Genomic DNA, 16,939 nt, shown 5'->3' with positions numbered 1-16,939 from the left:
GACAAGTAAACTGACAAAGAGTTTTGCATTCATTATGTATAAAGTTAGAATCTCCTAAGATGGTCTGAGGACATTGACAGTTTACACTTACACAAACTGATTTTAGACAAAACTCATGTTTTCTTATGTTGACATGTCGCGTTTGTCTTGTGAGAATCACTTACATCATACAGTACAGTATACAGCGAATCAGACGTCAATCATCGATGGATTTTCTTCAGTCTGTGCTACAATGCTTCTGGAGGCTGCGTGCGTTTAACTGTGTTTGACGACGAACAGGTCGCGTGTATGTAATCCCAGGTCAAAAAGACGTAGTATTTAATGTATTAAAAATATACTTAAAATACAAATAGTATGTTTATAATACATTTGTATTTCCAACATACTTATTTGAAGTGTATTAAAATAGGTTAAATTGCATTTAAACATATTTTTTAAAAGTATACTAGAAGTACACTGGTAATAAATATATACTTAATTACATTTTTAAGAAATATGCTAAACTTAAGAATATTGTTAATGTTTTTGTATTAAGTGTACTAGAAGTACATTGGTAATAAATATATGCTTTATTACATTTTAAATAAATATGCTAAACTTAAGAATATTGTTAATGTTTTTGTATTAAGTGTACTAGAAGTACATTGGTAATAAATATATACTTTATTACATTTTAAATAAATATGCTAAACTTAAGAATATTGTTAATGTTTTTGTATTAAGTGTACTAGAAGTACATTGGTAATAAATATATGCTTTATTACATTTTAAATAAATATGCTAAACTTAAGAATATTGTTAATGTTTTTGTATTAAGTGTACTAGAAGTACATTGGTAATAAATATATGCTTTATTACATTTTTAAGAAATATGTTAAACTTAAGAATATTTTTAATGTATTTATATTAAGTTTAATAGAAGTATGCTGGTAATAAATATATGCATAATTACACTTTTAAGAAATATGCTAAACACAAATGTACTTCTAGTAAAGTTTTAGTATATTTGGATAAAACCAAAACATGATTCATTAATTGTAATAAGCTAACATTGAACTTTCCTCAAGCATTTCAACATTATATCATTCCGATTGCATAATAAAAAATTTTTTCAAAGATTTGCTTAAAATCTTACGTTTGCTAGTGTTTATGGTGTTTATTTTCAAACAACACAAGTGACACACGTGACACACGTGACTAAACCTGATTGGTTGTTGTCATAGTACACGTCACGGTGCTATTTGAAAGCTGTTGTTGTTCAGTTCAGTTCACGAGGTGCATGCGGTCGCTTGCATTAAACGTATAAACTGTTAAATTAGATGGCGACTCTGCATTAAACGTATTTATTTAATTAATCGGCGATCATATTTCACCAGAGGACTAAGATAAAACAACTCGTTTTAAAATGTGAGCAGTTTTAGTGGATCTGACATAGAAGGAAAAAGTATTTCGCTTTTTGTTTGGAGATGAACGAGACAACAGGGTAAGTGATGAAAGATTTTCGCATTTCTTTATTTAATTAAATATTGAATAAGTAAAACATTACAGTTGTCCTTATTTTAACCCAGCTTCCTTATGTAACGTTATGTCGGTGTCACGTCTGGTAATTGGAACGTCGTTATTGTGTGACTAAGCATTTCTCTTAAGCATTTCAGAAATCATTCAAACCTTTCATTTTTTTAGCACAGCGACATAAATATGACTAACCAGAGCAAAGTAGACAGGAACAAATGAAGATACAGCCCATAGGAATACTTATTCTTGGTGGTAAGTTTGTTGTTGATATTTGAATAAGTTTTTCTGTTGTTTCTCTTGCAATGCTAAGGTTAGTTTAAAATGAATGTTTGAGCTGTCTTACCTGAAAATACCATGATATGACCATATGGTTATTATAACTACAGTAATGATCAATGGCTAATGTATAGCAGTTCAATCTTGACACCTTATTGTGTTTTTGTTTATTTTTAAATGTATTTCTAATTACATATGGACACAAAAATGACATTGTAAGAAGGGATACTTTTATGAGAGATTGTAAAACTGCAGAGGCTGGGATTGATTATATTATATTGTCTTAAAGGTATAGCGGAAGATTTTCGTTTTCCGGGTGGATCATCAAGATTATTGGTCATCCCAGATGTCAATCATTCTGATTAGATGTTGACGTATAACCGTCGTACGTGCTCGCCTCTAGGTTCGCTTGCTGCACATGCGCACTTTCACATGTTTGTGTGTTGTGCTACGGTTTCAACCATTCATTGAAGCTCGCGTTCTCGCTGTGTTTTTTTTTTTTCAAAATGTCTGAGGTTCGCAGGAGAAAAAGTGTCTACGAATTGTATGACAAGAAGAGAAAGGACTATAAAGAAAGAAACAAGACCAGAATGTTTATGGGAGAGCTAAAAGGACAGGTTGGGCTTCGCACGCAAAGTTTCTACCGGAAAGGTACATTTTGTCATGCTATTTGGAGAAATCCATTTAAAATCACTGCTAGTAAAAGTTCACTCTAAAACAAATCCGTAAAAAAACGGACAAAGTACTGTGTAAATATGAAGGAATTTTCCGTATTTATGTTTTACAGGCATTTATCCGTTTTTTTTAATAACATGTTGCGTTATGGGTGCAATAACCCCTGCTGCAATCTTTCACTTTTGCCTCTCTATCACCATCTCTGTTTGAAACCTAAAATTACAACTTGCTTGCAGAGTTATTTTCTAACATGGATGTGTCACGGTTTATGAATACATTGTTTCCTTCTGATTCACATGGCTGTGTTGTGTAGTGGTGTCTGTGTGTGTGGGTGTGTTTGGCACTTACCTCCAGCGCACCTGATGATCATCACTCGCTCCAGCTGCAGCTCATCAACTCACCTATTTATACTCACTCAGTTCTCGTGTTCTTTGTCAGATCATTCCGGATGTCTAGCTGTTGGTGAGGTCTCGTGCTGTGTGTTCCTGTCTTCCGTGTTCCTGCCATCGTGTTCGTGATCGTGTTTTGGATTTGGATTTGGATATCACACACTGGAGTTTCACTGTCTTCACGCTGGCCACCTCAACTGCCTGTGTCACCCGCTCAGCTGTTCGCATTGTTCATTTCACTCTGTTTACAATAAAACTCTTAACTTGCATTTGCTTCCTCTCATGTTTCGTGACAGAACGATCTGACCACATCATGGAAGCAGCGAGTTCAAATATTACATCCATGGAGGAGTTCTTCAATCGCAGCAACAGACGAATGGAGTCACAAGAACGCAATCTTTGTGAGACTGGTCGTGCTGTTCAGGCGTTGGTGGCACAGGTATCGGAGCTCACCCAACAATTTCAACAACTTCAGATGCCCACTGCGCCGCCCACACCGCCTGTTCAACCCATACCACCGGATAACAACACGTCCTCGGAGCCCCGCCTACCGATTCCCGAATCTTACGCTGGTGAGCCGAATTTTTGTAGAGCATTTTTAACACGTTGCTCAATGCATTTCTCTTTGCAACCTAGAACCTTCAACAACGAACAGACCAAGGTGGCATTTGTGTTAACCCTTTTGACGGGTAAGGCGGCGCTCTGGGGAACGGCGGTGTGGGAGAACCAGGATCCATGCTGCGCCTCATTCCAGACACTATCAGAGGAAATGAAGCGAGTCTTCGATCGGGCTCTCGCTGGTAGGGAAGCGGCTCGTCTACTGGCGGAGTTGAAGCAAGGAGAGAGATCAGTTTCTGATTATTCGATTGAGTTCAGAACGCTTGCTGCTGAGTGTCAATGGAATGAGGAGGCGCAGTGGGACATGTTCCTGCATGGGTTGGCTGACCGCGTCCATCGGGAGATCTACACCACGGAGTTACCAACTACACTCAACGGACTCATTGAACTGGCCTTAAGAGTCGACTCTCGGTTGACTCGTATGAATCGCAGAGTCAAACCCAGCTCCGGTATCAGCAGAACGGAGGAAGTTCGAGTCACTGGTGGTGACGTGGTCAGCCCTGTCTACGATCCCGAGCCCATGCAGGTGGGTCGAGCCCGACTCTCCCGGGAGGAAAAGGAGCGGCGGAGGTCCCAGGGCCTTTGTTTATATTGCGGTGGAACTGGTCACTTTGCTTACAACTGTCCCGTAAAAGGTCCAGCCCGGTAGTAAATTCGAGGCTACTATCGGGCGGGGTCTCAGCCGAAAAGTCCTCATCTACATCTACGTTCCTCCCGGTGAGACTGAGGTGGTCAGCACGTCATCACGATTGTCGAGCACTGGTGGATTCAGGGGCAGAGGGTAATTTCATGGACCGTTCATTTGCTGTCAGACACCAGATTCCCTTCAGACCCCTTTCACGTCAAATTTCAGTTCATGCACTCAACGGACAAGATCTTCCCACCATTGTTTCTGTCACTGACAATATCACACTCATCACCTCGGGCAACCACACTGAAACTATTTCATTTTACATTATGGACACACCTCTGGCTCCTGTTGTACTCGGACATCCCTGGCTAACATTACACAACCCCAAAGTGGACTGGCAAACTAATTCAGTGTGTGCTTGGAGTGTAAAGTGTCATGAGTCTTGTCTTGTTTCTGCTTGTTCGTCTGTGCCTTTGTCTGTGTTTCAGGAGGAGGCAGTGGATTTATCTAACGTGCCCGCAGAGTACCATGACCTGAAGGAAGTGTTCAGTAAGTCGCGGGCTGCTTCTCTTCCTCCGCATCGTCCCTATGACTGTGCTATAGAATTAATGTCAGGTAAGTCTCCGCCTAAAGGCAAGTTATATTCGCTTTCGATTCCCGAAAGGGAGGCTATGGAGAAATACATTTCTGATTCTCTAGCAAACGGGTTCATCCGCCCTTCCTCTTCTCCAGCAGGGGCGGGGTTCTTTTTTGTGGGGAAGAAGGATGGTTCTCTGCGACCTTGTATTGATTACCGAGGGTTGAACAACATCACGGTTAAGAATACTTATCCTTTACCGTTGATGTCTTCAGCTTTTGAGAGGTTGCAGGGAGCATCCATTTTCACAAAATTGGATTTACGTAACGCTTATCATTTGGTCCGCATTAGGGAGGGGGATGAATGGAAAACTGCTTTTAACACCCCTCGTGGCCATTTTGAATATTTAGTGATGCCTTTCGGGCTATCTAATTCGCCGGCAGTTTTCCAAGCACTCGTCAATGATGTGTTGCGAGATATGGTTGACCAGTTCATATATGTCTACCTGGATGACATATTGATTTTTTCTTCATCTCTCCAGGAACATGTGCAACACGTCAGACGAGTGCTTCAGAGGTTGCTAGAGAATGGGCTTTTTGTCAAGGCGGAGAAATGCGAGTTTCATGCACAGTCCGTACCATTTTTGGGGTACATCATCTCTACTGAGGGAGTGCGTATGGATCCTGAAAGGGTTAAGGCTGTGGTAAATTGGCCAAGTCCAGATTCCCGTAAGGCCCTGCAAAGGTTTCTGGGGTTCGCCAATTTTTACCGGCGTTTTATTCACAATTTCAGCCAACTAGCTGCACCTCTGACTGCCTTGACCTCTCCACAAACTACGTTCAGGTGGTCAGACGTAGCTGAAGCTGCGTTTGCCAAACTGAAAGGTTGCTTCGTTTCAGCCCCTATTCTTATTTCCCCTGATCCTTCACGTCAGTTCGTGGTCGAGGTCGATGCGTCAGAGGTGGGGGTAGGAGCAGTGTTATCCCAACGCTCTTCCTCAGATGACAAGATGCACCCTTGCGCGTTTTTTTCACATCGATTGTCCCCCGCGGAACGTAATTACGATATTGGTAATAGAGAGTTGCTGGCAGTCAAGTTAGCATTGGAAGAATGGCGCCACTGGTTAGAGGGTTCCGGGGTACCTTTTATTGTTTGGACCGATCATAAGAACTTGGAATATATTAGAACTGCTAAAAGACTGAATTCCAGGCAGGCTCGGTGGGCACTTTTTTTCGGTCGTTTTGATTTTTCTCTCTCGTATCGTCCGGGTTCCAAAAACATCAAACTCGATTCTTTGTCACGCATTTTTGATCGTTCCGAACGCCTGTCTACTCCCGAGTGTATTTTACCAGAGAAGATAGTTATCTCTGCACTCGTATGGGAGGTCGAATCGAGGGTCAAAGCGGCTCTAGAAGGGGTAACGCCTCCGGTCGGGTGTCCACCGAACCGTTTATTTGTGCCGGAGAGGTTAAGGTCCAATGTCATTCAGTGGGGTCATTGTTCCAATGTTGCTTGTCATCCCGGAGTAAGTCGAACCAGATTTTTGGTCAAGCAACGATTCTGGTGGCCACGTATGGCTCGGGACATTCACAGTTTTGTTTTGGCTTGTTCGGTTTGTGCCAGTGGTAAGACTTCCAATCGTCCTCCTGATGGGTTACTTCGACCGCTGCCTGTCCCTTCGAGACCCTGGTCCCATATCGCTCTAGATTTTGTTACCGCCCTCCCACCCTCCCAGGGCAACACGGTTGTTTTGACCGTGGTGGACCGATTCTCGAAGGCGACTCATTTCATTCCCTTGCCCAAATTACCGTCAGCCAAGGAGACAGCGGTGATTGTCGTAAACCACGTCTTTCGCTTACATGGCCTCCCGACAGACGTGGTTTCCGACAGGGGTCCCCAGTTCGTGTCCAAATTTTGGCGTGAGTTTTGTAGATTACTAGGGGCGACTGTTAGCCTTTCCTCTGGGTTTCATCCCCAGACCAATGGTCAAACCGAGAGAGCCAACCAAGATTTGGAGAGAGTGTTGCGATGTCTGGTTTCCAAGAATCCTTCATCCTGGAGTCAACAGCTCTCTATGGTGGAGTACGCCCACAATTCTTTACCGGTATCATCTACGGGCCTATCGCCGTTTCAGTGTAGTGTAGGTTACCAACCACCTGTTTTTCCCAGTCTGGAATCCGAAGTCACGGTCCCCTCTGCTCACGCATTTGTTCAGAGGTGTCGTCGTACTTGGACTAGAACCCGTGAGGTTTTACTCCAGGTGCGGGAGCGCACCAAGGCCAAAGCCGATCGCCACCGGTCTAGGCCTCCGAGATACGTCGTTGGTCAAAGAGTGTGGCTTTCTACCAAGAATATTCCTCTCCGATCCGTATCTAATAAGTTAGCTCCCAAATTCATTGGCCCGTTCAAGGTCACTAAAATCATTAATCCAGTGACTGTCCGCCTTAGTCTTCCTCCTGCGTACAGGAGAGTTCATCCCGCCTTTCATATTTCCAAGATTAAACCTGTGTTTTTGTCACGCCTTAATCCGCCTGCCCCGGTTCCCCCCCGCCTAATCTCGTAGATGGGGAGACCACGTATTCGGTAAATCGTATTCTGGACTCTAGGCAGAGGGGACGCGGATTTCAGTACTTGGTGGATTGGGAAGGTTACGGTCCGGAGGAGAGAAGTTGGGTTCCTGCTCGGGACATATTGGATCACTCTCTTATCGAGGAATTCAATCGACAGGTAAAGGAGTCTGGGAACGCCAGGCGGCGTTCCTAGAAGGAGGGGTACTGTCACGGTTTATGAATACATTGTTTCCTTCTGATTCACATGGCTGTGTTGTGTAGTGGTGTCTGTGTGTGTGGGTGTGTTTGGCACTTACCTCCAGCGCACCTGATGATCATCACTCGCTCCAGCTGCAGCTCATCAACTCACCTATTTATACTCACTCAGTTCTCGTGTTCTTTGTCAGATCGTTCCGGATGTCTAGCTGTTGGTGAGGTCTCGTGCTGTGTGTTCCTGTCTTCCGTGTTCCTGCTATCGTGTTCGTGATCGTGTTTTGGATTTGGATTTGGATATCACGCACTGGAGTTTCACTGTCTTCACGCTGGCCACCTCAACTGCCTGTGTCACCCGCTCAGCTGTTCGCATTGTTCATTTCACTCTGTTTACAATAAAACTCTTAACTTGCATTTGCTTCCTCTCATGTTTCGTGACAGGATGATGTTTAACTTCTAAACAAATGCTGTCAGAACAAGATACAAATGCTCAACTATTACAGCAGTGACACATGTGATTTAGTAGACAAATCTTCTTTCTGAAGTGACGTGTAAGTCAAATGGATATTTACTACAACATTTATCACATTAAATCTCCAGTTTGTGTTTGTTTTAGATTCCTTTGAAGTCACCACTATGGTGATTAGTGTTCCCTTTAGTTAGGCTTTTGTCCCTTTACCTTCATAGAACTGATTCTGCTCTTTCAGCATTGCAACAGTGTTTTTGCTTGTAGCAATTACAACTTGTTTCAGTTTGTTGCTTTAGGAAGGAGAATTGTCTATAATGTCATATTAGCTTAGTTGTTTTTATGTTATGCTGCCTAACATTTAAATATGAAATGATAAAAAAAGAATAAAGAACTGAAATGTATAAAAGAGACGCTCTATGCTGATCTAAAAACACATCGTCTTGAATAAGATGGCTGCAAATGTGTCAGCTGTGGTTTTTGCTTCAGAGACATCAATACTTTGGATACAAATGTCAACAATGGTGAGAGTAAATGTTAAGAGAGTTTTCTACAATCCTGGTACCCAGCATGCATTGCGGCATGAAGCTTTGTTGTTGATTGTCACCATTGTTGCGTTTCATAGGCAGATTGAAGTGCCCCTAAAGGTTACGGAAAATGTTCTGTAAATCTACGGACAGTGTTCTATAAATCTACAGAATGTTCAGTTGTTGAAAAAACGGAAGTGTCTGTAAACATAACGGAAAAAGTGCCGGTAATTTTCTGCCAGGACATTATCCGTTTTTTTACGGATTTTTTTTTTAGAGTGTTGATGTAAGCTATGATTAGCGATGCTAGCCCTGGCACAAGTCACGAAGAGAAGAACTGAGCTCCTGCATGCTCTCTCTCTGTCTCTGTCTCGTGCACGCGTTTAACAGGTGTTCCCTCTCGGGAGGAGGGGAGAGTGTTGCGTGTGCATTTAAAAAAAAAAATCGAGGGGCGGTTCTTTTAAATAATTCGGGAAAATCTTCCGCTATACCTTTAAATATATTGTACTCAAGGTAAGTAATTCTTAAAAAGAAAACAAATCATTAATCATCATTTACCTGCCTGTTGTTTTTCAGATCAACTGCTATTGACAGTTTTGAATCGGGACAAATGTGGAGTGATTCGGAAGAAAAACGTTTGCAACACATCCATTACAGGTGGCTAATTTCTGTCCTTTTGAGTTATTCAAGTAAAAACCTGTTTTTTTTTTAATTGTAAAGCTGTAAGGGACTTGGCCTTGTCATCCTTGCATATACCATTTGGCAGGGCTCCAGACTAACTTTTTTTTACTAGGAGCACAGTGGCCCCCAACTGAACATTTTAGGGGCGCAACCAGAAAATTTAGGGGCACACACGGTAAATCAACATGCTAACCAAATATTCACATGTCTACTAATTTTCACTGTATTACTAATAAATACTTTAATTATAGATTCAGAAAGTACAATGTGCTGTTTCAAATTCAGTGTCATGTCACAAAAAAGGTCAAATTTGCTGGTCGCACATGTGCGACTGGATGTAAAAATCAGTGCCACACTCTCAAATTTAGGTGGCAAAATGCCACCATTTGATGGCAGTCTGGAGCCCTGTTTGGTATCATTTCTGATTTCCTTAAATCTCCTTAAACAGAGGTGAACCTTACGTTTGCAAGATCACAATAGACAAACAATGGAAAATGATCTAGGTTCAAATAAAACACAATTATCAATGTAAAACATATCCTGTAATACACACAGGTTGCTTCAGGGGTCGGCAACAGGCAGGAATATTTTCTGGCTCGCCGGATTAATTTGAAGTCCGTTTTTTTATTTTTTTTTAATCATACTTTTTTATTTTACAATACCAGTTTACAAAAATGGCCCCGTGTATCATTCCTTCATTCGTTTTTTTCAAATCAAAACCAAAAAGAAAAAAAAACGACTTGTTTTCTATTATTTATTTCCTGAACTAAAATCAAACGATTCGTTTTCTGAATGTGTGCTCAGATCAGAAAAAGAATGAAAACGGGTTCGGACAAATTTTTATTTAACACCTTAGCAGACATATACCAATGAAATAAATTTAAACAGATCAGGTAGCCTACTAACAAGGGTTTTAATAAGGGTTTGAATAGCAACCATGCTTTCCTGTATGTCTCATTCGCTTACAGTCCGACTTTTGAACCTTTTTTTTATTATTATTTATTCGCGTATAACACACTAATAAATAATATGTATAACCTGATCAAAAATATTTGCACTAAATGCTGCACAAAACTCTTCCTCTATCCCAGAGGTCCCCAACCACCGGGTCGTGGACAAGTTGCCACCGGCTTGCAAGAATGTCCTGAAAAAAAATGCGTATACGGGCCGCTCTTTCTCGTTCTCTTTCTCTACCAGCGCATCCGCGATCATAGGGGCTGTTTACACTTGGTATTAAGATGTGTTTTCATCGATCGGATCATAAGTGGACGAGAGAGACACATTACGTTTACACCTGGTATTTAAATCCGTCTCTTTTGTCCACTTTCGACCGCTTCTGTGCTGAATACTATGAGGGGGTGGTCTGTGAGACGGTGGGCGAGTCTCTCTGCTGTCATTCAAACCCAAGCGGGAGTAATTATGAGTTTATATAGACGCAAACAAATATTTTGTCGGAGTTTGCTGCTTGTTTAGCAAGTAAACATGCTGCACAGTGTTTTGTACATGAGTATGTAAAAGCTTTCTTTGAATTTTCAGCGCAATTGAGGAAATAGGATCGCGCAACTTTCACACGCTTTCAAAACGAAACTACGGAGATCAGCCGCTTAGTTTTATCAATGAAAGGCTAAAAATAGCGCTGTTCACCGAATGTTCACGGCAGAAGTCAAAAAAGACGTAAAACTTGTGTTTAATAGGGCTTGGGCGCCGCGTTGCATTCTGGGACGTCGCGGCCATGTTGGTGGCCTTGCGAATGTAAACATACAGCAAGTTCAACGAGGAGAAGCGGCGGAGTTGGGAAAATTAAAAGAACGAAAAAAGATGTTAAAATCCGGAAAAGGATGTGGAATTTACTGGGATACGTTAAACAGGGAAGCAGGCACCGGTATGTGGACAAAATCGGAACTATTAACGGTTAGGATCCATATGAAACAAGAGTTAATAAAGAGCCTTTTAAGATAACAGCGTGGTCGTTGTGAGAGCACGATTTCACGCCAATCTGTAAGCAAAGTCACGTATGACCTAGCTTCACAAGTAGCTTAGTTAATGCAGCAGTTTTTGCTGTCAGCAGAGGGATAGCAACAGAAAGATGAATGTTGAAATTTTCCCGTATTTTGGGCGAGTAAACCGGGACAGTTCCCTTATGTTCAATGTTGACTTAAGCTATATAAATTAATATTCAGATGTTATACTTCACTGTCGTATATATAAATGTCACTTATATGTCATGTATACACATTACTGAGGGGTTGAGGTTAATGTTTGGTTTCCGATATTGAATAAAGCATAATGAAGTTTTCTGTAATCTGTAATTTTTAATGTAAATTACTTTTAATGTGTTACTTGATTATTAATACAGCAACGGTTTACCATGGTTGAAAAAATAACGACAAATTAATTAAATTAAGACACACGATTGAGAGAAAGTATGTCTATAAACAGAGCGCAGCATGGAGCGCAGCATGGAGCGCAGCAGTAAAGGAGGCAACCAACATGGCCGCCACGACAAGTAATGACGTCACGACGCCCAAGCCCTATACCTCAGATTAGATAAATGGGCGGAGAGAAGGCGGTCGCGTGTGGCTGTTCGAACGCATTCAACCACATGTGCGTTCCGCAACTCCAAAGCGATCCGATCGAAAGTGGTTTCGACCACCTCTGGATGTGGTTGAAAGTGGTCGAAAGTGGACGAGCTCAAAACGTTTTGAACACCGTTTACACCTGGCATTAACGTCGTCCACTTGTGATCCGATCGACGAAAACACATGTTAATGCCAAGTGTAAACAGCCTCATAGCTGTCATTAGAGTTTGAGCATTCTTCTAAAACACAATCGATCAAATAATTGCAGAGGTATAACTTCATGAATCATTTGTGAATTTACCTCGTAAATCATGTCAATGCGTCAGACGTGAAGACGTTAAACTCCGTGACATCGCAAATTACTGAAAAGTAATTGCAGGCTTTTAGAAATAAACTCTTTTACTGCAGTAATATTTTAACTGATACACTTTTAACGTAAATGTCAAAGGAATCTACTGTTCTGGGCTGGGTTTCCCGATAACGATTGAACTTAGCACTTAAAGGGGTCATATTATGACATATTTTTAAGATGTAAAATAAATCTTTGCTGTCCCCAGAGTGTGTATGTGAAGTTTTAGCTCAAAATACTCCACAGCTAATTTATTATAGCATGTAAAAATTGATAATTTGTAGGCCTGAGCAAAAGTGAGCCGTTTTTGGGTGTGTCGTTTAAAATGCAAATGAGCGGATGAAGTGCAACCATTGATCACAATGATGGTGGATTGTTGTAATTGAAACTCAATTGTGCTGTCAAGTACTTTTTCCTTTCTCTCTTTCTCTCTGCACTATGGCAGTGCTGTGGTTGAATATTGCAGATAAAGGGGGCGGTATTATTGTAATTCGCCTTACTACCTACCTCACAAAACAGGCAAATTCTGAACGACCTAATTTTTCACACGCTTGCAGAAAATGGCTTACCCAAACAAGGTTACTGGGCTAATCTTGATTACATTTTCTACGTTGATAGAAGCACTGGGGTCCCAATTATAGCACATAAAAATGGAAAAAGTCTGATTTTCACGCTATGACCCCTTTAAGAGCGCTTTCTACGAGCTACTTAACAAACATTCGTTGTTCATTTACGTGCGTTTCCCAAAGATGCACGTGAAACGATCGCTCGCAGCTGGGTTTTAAGTGCTACTTACGAGTCGCTATCCATTTGTCAAGTGCTGAAATGTCACCAATAGAATGACTCGAATTTGTAGCAGAAGCTTGTTTAGGCTAATGATCTTCAGCCGATGTGCACTAATATTTTTAATAATATATTTTCATTATTGTTCAATGACTTTTAAAGTGTTTTAATAATTTATTAAATATTATTTTTTGTATTTAGTTAGGTCTCGTCCCACTGCGAAATGCCTTCTGCGTTTCTATTATAGTTTAGATTATTATTATTATTATTATTTGTTGTTTATTATCTATGTTTATTTATTATTATGGATTATTGCATTGTACCGTAAATATTTATTTGGTTTCTTTAATTAGATGCCATTTCCCTTCAAAACAATGTTTAGATGAATTATAGCAGCAATCGGTATGAACCATTTATCAATTTGCTATACCAACTTGTACCAAAATACAAAAAACTTATACCAACTTGTACAAAATACGTTTTCCTTCTTTATTAATTTATGTTTAGTCATTTAAATTTGATTTCTCATTTGAATTTTAAATATATTATATTATATATTTAATATAAAAGAAACAAAGAAGAACCCAATAAATAAATAAACATTTAAAACATTACATTATCGTCATTGCAGGAGTGCAATATGCTGGTTGTCCTGTTGGTGACCTTGTAACTCTGTTGTCTTACTATGTACTTATGAATGAACGATTACTCCAGAGCACTCGTAGATCTACGATGATTTTCAACTGCAACTTAAGTTACGAAGCTTTTGGGAAACAGCCCGTAATTCTAAGATGATTCACACGATCGTTTTTACGATCTACTTAGCCGTACGATGCTTTTGGGAAACCCGGCCCTGTTCTGTTACTTGAACTTGGGGCTCAAGCCCGACCTAATTGGTTCGACCTGCCTCCGAGAACAGGAAGTCAAGTTCGTTTACCGTTAATTATAAAGACTAAATGGGCAGGTAAATTCGTTAAAAAAATGAAAGTAATCCGCCAAAATATGGTTTTACATGTCTATTAAAATAAAGCCATTATTAATTTTTCCTAATGCATAGTTCTTTAATCTTTGCCTCTGTTTAAAACGTTATAAATTTGGAAAAGGGGGATTTTCAGCAATTAGTTTGAACAGCAATTCCGCAACCAACTATGGTTTCGGTTTATGTTGGTTAGAAATTTGAGTAAGAGGCTTTGTCCTATTTAATTTATTATTTATAAACAACTGTGAACTGGGTCACCTGGATGAGGGTGTCTGATGTTGAAAGACCCGAAACACCCAATGATTCCAGGAACATCACTGAAGATGTGTCCAGTAGCATCAGTGGATGTATTTGCACAGCTTTAACCTGATTCAATCAGTGACGACCAGGAAAGACTGGTTGACAACCACGAAAAGTGTGGTGACTACCGGAGAGTTGGTGACAGCTCGGAGAGACGGCAACTGGGGCAGATTGGACTGGCAACCCAATATGTGTCTTCTGTGAGGGGGACTCCCACAACAAGCTACGATGAACCTAATGGAAAAATACCCCCAGGGGTGCCCGAGAGGGGGGGAGGATGAGCACCCCAACAGGACGGATACAATGGTATTAGAACAAGGCAATGGACAAACGACTACGAGTAAGCAGTGTACATGCGGCAAAATCTGTAAGAACGAGCGAGGCCTAAAGATTCACCAAGGAAGGATGAAGTGTCTGGTGGGGACAGGACCAACACAACGCACAGGTATACCACCTGGTGAGACGCAGGAGGAGCCGAGCCCGGAGTCACCCCACAGTGCCCGGAACCTCCAAGTGTTGCAAATGAATCCCCCTAGCATTAAGTCTAAAAGGAGGTGGATCAAGTGGCCGGCAGCTAACATGACCTCATTATGGATGCAGTTTGACAACGATATCGACCAGATTCTGGAGACCACCAGGGGAGACGTTGACAGGAAACTGCAAACCATGACAACTATCATTACCAGCATTGCAGCCGAACGGTTTGGCGAAGAGTCGAAGGAAGGAGGCTCCAAAGGACCTTACACAAAGAACCATCGAGAAGTGAGAATCCACAACATCAGACAGGAGATGAAGACCCTGAAGCAACAGTACAAGCAGGCAGGAAAGGAGGAAAGGATCGGCCTGGCACAGCTGATGAGCATCCTACGAAAGAAGATCAGGATCCTCCGGCGGGCAGAGTGGCATCGGAGGCGCCGCCGTGAAAGAGCACAGAAGCGAGCGGCATTTATTGCCAACCCTTTAAATTTACTAAGGAGCTGCTAGGACAGAAGCGTAGTGGCCAGCTGGTCTGTTCTCAGGAGGAGATGGATCACCACCTGAAGGAAACATACAGCGACCCAGAGAGAGAGCAAGAACTGGGGGAGTGCAGAACCCTGATAGACCCTCCTGAGCCAAGTGTACAGTTCAATATGTCAGAGCTGCAGCTAAAGGAGGTTCGAGAGGTTGTCAGGAAGGCGCGAGCGAGTTCCGCTCCAGGACCAAGCGGCACTTCTTATAAAGTTTACAAGAACTGTCCTAAACTCCTACTTCGCCTGTGGAAGATCCTGCGCGTCATCTGGAGGAGGGGTAGGATTCCTGAACAGTGGAGAGTTGCCGAAGGGGTTTGGATTCCAAAGGAGGAGAACTCCAAGAAGTTAGACCAGTTTCGCATCATCTCCCTGTTATGTATTGAAGCCAAGATCTTCTTCAGCGCTGTCTCCAACCGACTTAGCACCTTTCTCTCAAAGTACAGGTTGATCGACACATCTGTCCAGAAGTGTGGAGTTGCAGGAATACCTGGGTGCTTGGAACACACAGGAGTGGTAACACAACTAATCAGACGGGCCAGAGAGAACAAGGGCAATCTGTCAGTGCTGTGGCTTGATCTGGCAAATGCATATGGTTTAATCCCACACAAGTTGGTGCCGCTCACTTTGACAAAACATCATGTCCCCAGCAGAGTCAGAGACCTCATCGCTGACTATTACGACAATTTCAGGATGAGAACCTCTGCAGGAGCAGTGACATCAGGCTGGCATAAGATAGAGATTGGAATTATCACAGGCTGTACCATCTCTGTAAGTCTGTTTTCCCTGGCTATGAATATGCTCACAAAGTCTGCTGAATCAGAGTGTAGAGGTCCCAAGACGAAGTCAGCTCAACGTCAGCCACCGATCAGAGCTTTTATGGATGACCTCACTGTCACCACAGAATCCGTCCCAGGCTGCCGGTGGATTCTCAAGGGTCACAAAAAGCTAATGGAGTGGGCAAGGATGCATTTTAAGCCAGCCAAGTCAAGATCAATGGTGCTGAGAAGAGGAAAGGTGGACAACGAATTTCGGTTCAGCGTCGCAGGTGTAACAATCCCAACCATCACTGAGAAGCCTGTCAAGAGCCTAGGCAAGGTGTTTGACAGCACCATGAGGGACTCTGCATCCATCCAGGCAACCTGTAGTGAGCTGGACAGATGGCTAAAGTCAGTGGACCGGTCTGGTTTGCCAGGGAAGTTTAAAGCTTGGTTATACCAGCATGGCATTCTCCCTAGGATTCTGTGGCCACTACTTGTCTACGAGGTACCAATTTCGACTGTGAGAGAGGAAAGTCAGCAGCCACCTCAGAAGATGGCTGGGGCTTCCAAAAAGTCTAACTAGCATCGCACTCTACGGGCACCGTAACAAATTGCAACTGCCGCTCAAGTCCTTGGAAGAGGAATTCAAGGTAACAAGAGCTAGGGAAGTGTTGCTATACAGAGACTCGAGTGATTTAATGGTGGCAATGGCTGGGATTGAAGTGAGGACTGGCCGGAAGTGGAAGGCTGAGGAAGCTGTTCGACAAGCCGAGGCAAGATTACACCACAAAAGGCTGGTGGGGGTTGTAACAAGAGGAAGGGCTGGACTGGGTTCCTTTCCAAATCCCCACATAGGTACCATCAACAGAAAGGAGAAGCGCTGCCAGGTCCAGGAGGAGGTGAGAGTGGCGATTGAGGATGAGAGAACCAGCAGGACAGTAGGAATGAGGCAACAGGGTGCCTGGATACGATGGGAGAATGCGATAGAGAGGAAGGTGACATGGGCAGAGCTGTGGAAGGCAGAGCCACAGCGGATCAAATTTCTCATCCAGGCGGTATATGAT

This window comes from Misgurnus anguillicaudatus, chromosome 11 (assembly GCF_027580225.2).
Source record: "Misgurnus anguillicaudatus chromosome 11, ASM2758022v2, whole genome shotgun sequence".
Taxonomy (NCBI): Eukaryota; Metazoa; Chordata; class Actinopteri; order Cypriniformes; family Cobitidae; genus Misgurnus; species Misgurnus anguillicaudatus.
The sequence above is the reverse complement of the archived record's forward strand: the minus strand, read 5'-3'. Positions refer to the sequence as shown.